Source organism: Panthera uncia, chromosome E3, assembly GCF_023721935.1.
Source record: "Panthera uncia isolate 11264 chromosome E3, Puncia_PCG_1.0, whole genome shotgun sequence".
In the NCBI taxonomy this organism is placed as follows: Eukaryota; Metazoa; Chordata; class Mammalia; order Carnivora; family Felidae; genus Panthera; species Panthera uncia.
The window spans coordinates 33,102,013-33,104,377 of NC_064815.1; positions in this window are offsets into that span (position 1 = coordinate 33,102,013).

A 2,365-nucleotide genomic window follows, 5' to 3' on the forward strand; every position below is an offset into this window, starting at 1 on the left:
CCCCCCCCCCCCCCCACTGCTGACCGGTCACAGGGTGTCCCCAAGAGCTCCCACCAAAGAAAGCCTAGGGGTGCCTGGGGGGCTCAGCTGGTTAAACGTCCAACTCTCGACTTCGGCTCAGGTCACGATCTCACTGTTCGTGAGTTCGAGCCCCGCGTCGGGCTCTGTGCTGACAGCTCAGAGCCTGGAGCTGCTTCCGATTCTGTGTCTCACATTCTCTCTGCCTCTCTCTCTCTCAAATAAATAAGTATATTTTTTTAATTAAAAAAAAGAAACAAAGAAACCTTACGTCCCCTCTTCAGCTTCAGCCTTTCCAGGGGAAACTTTGGAATGTGGGTGAGGTGCTACCTGGGAGTATGTCGCTGGGCTAAGGGATTCCCTCCTCCTCAGTCCACGGCCCTGCTTGCACTGGTTCCTAAACTGTGGCCCCCAGAAGCCCCGGGTCCCACAGAGACAAGCCATGCAGAGGGGCCCCGGGAGCACCCAGCTTTCATCTGCCCTGCCCTTTGTGGCTGACACGAGTGTGCCCCCTCAAAGGCTTGCAGGGGTGGGGACGTCACAGCCGGCTCCCCTGCGTTTTCACTCCGGAGCCCAGAGCTGGGCGGCCCCGAACTCAGCCTCAGCCTGGGTCCCGGGAGTGTCGGTTACGCGGGGTGGGGTCTCCAGAGCACGAGCTCCTGAGCCCTGGGCCATCAGCGTGTGACATCGAGGGCCTCTACCCTGACCCTAATTGAGGACAAAGGGAAACTGAGGCCCGGCCAGAGGGGCACAGTTGCCATGGGACCAGGCGCGTTCCCCGCAGCGACTCTTTGCGCACTCAGGGTCCCGGAGAAACTGCTCTCTGCCACCACCAGTGTTTCCTCCCGGCAGCACGTTTGGGTGCTAGGTGCCCGGACCCCAGTCCTGCTTCCTCTACCCCCCCCAACACTTGGGGGTGCCCGCAGGTGAGAAACCCAGGACTCGGGGCCTCCCGGGGTCAGAGGGCTCGGATTCCCGTGCCTGTTCCTGCGGCTGCTTGCTCCCTTCCCGTGACGGGGGACTCATTTCCTCGTGAGCCAGCCCGTTCTATTTTCAGACAATTGTTGGAAAGTACTTCCCGCCTCCAGCCAGAGGCTGCCTCCCCGGAGCTTCCGCTCGCTGCCCGGCCGAGTCTCAGATATCACACCGCTCGGCCCGGCTGCCAGGGCCCCGGCCTTCCTGGGCACTGGCAGAGCGCGGTCCCTACGGCCCCCTCGCACGCAGCCCTCCAGCCTCACCGCAGGGGCGTCTCGCGGGCGGATCCCGGCGTCCCATGGTCTGCAACGGACTGTTCGCTAGCAGAGGAAGTTCCAGAAACCTCCGCCTGAGCGTAGACGGGTCTCCGAACTTGCCCCAGCCCCCCCCTCCCCCCAGCACACGGGCATCTAGGTCCTGATAACCGCTGACTCATGGCTTTGAGACTCAGGCACCAGACTGGTGGGGCTTCCGGCAGGGGTGAAGCAGTTTCTAAATTTAGTGGACGAGGTAGTTGGGAACCGACCAGCGCCCCGGGGAGCCCTGGGTCTCCTCTCCCTGTCCCCCCCACCCTGAGTGCCGGGAAGGGCCAGGCCGAGGCCGGGGCTGGGGCTGGGGACACTGACCGGCCCGGGCCCCAGCTGCTTCCTGGCCCGGAGGCAGTTAGGCCACAGGCAGCTGCAGGCCCGCCACTCTCCCCGTCTCCCCTGGGGGGCTGGCAGGTCCCTGTTTACCTCCGTCCCTCCCTCACCCTGCGGCCACCCAGCCTGGCATTTCAGCTTCTGGGACGAGCTGCCCGTCTGGTCCCTGCTGCAGGGAATGCCCCCACCCCCGGCCTTGGTGTCACCGGAACCACCAGTCGCCAGGTCAGGGCCAGGTGCGGGTACGGTTCTCGCCATGACCCTGGGACGCGGTAAACATGAACGCGTCTGCCCCCCTGACACGCCCCTCAGGCCTGTGCCGGCTCCTGACGCTCCTGGCTTCCCTGACCGGGACCTCGCCCTGTGGGTGCTGTTCCTTGGTCCTGGCGGGTGGCCCTTGGATGCAGCAGGAGGCCGCAAGGACAGTGGTGCAGGCCGCCCACTGGGGGACGAACAGCGGTTCAGCAGTGACAGGAGGTTGTCAGGTGCCAGCTAGGTCCAGGGGCGTTGGGGCCGTGGGTGTGGGGGCGAAGGAAGAAGGCCACACCAGCAAAGACCGGTGATGGATAAAGGCAGCTATGGGAGGGGGGGCTCTGATGTGGGAGTGGGGGGCTCCTGATGTGGGAGTGGGAGTGGGGGGCTCCTGACGTGGGAGTGCAGGGGTGGGGCTCCTGTCATGGGAGTGCGGCGGGGGGGGGGGGGGGGGACGGGGGGGGGGGGGGCCGAGGATG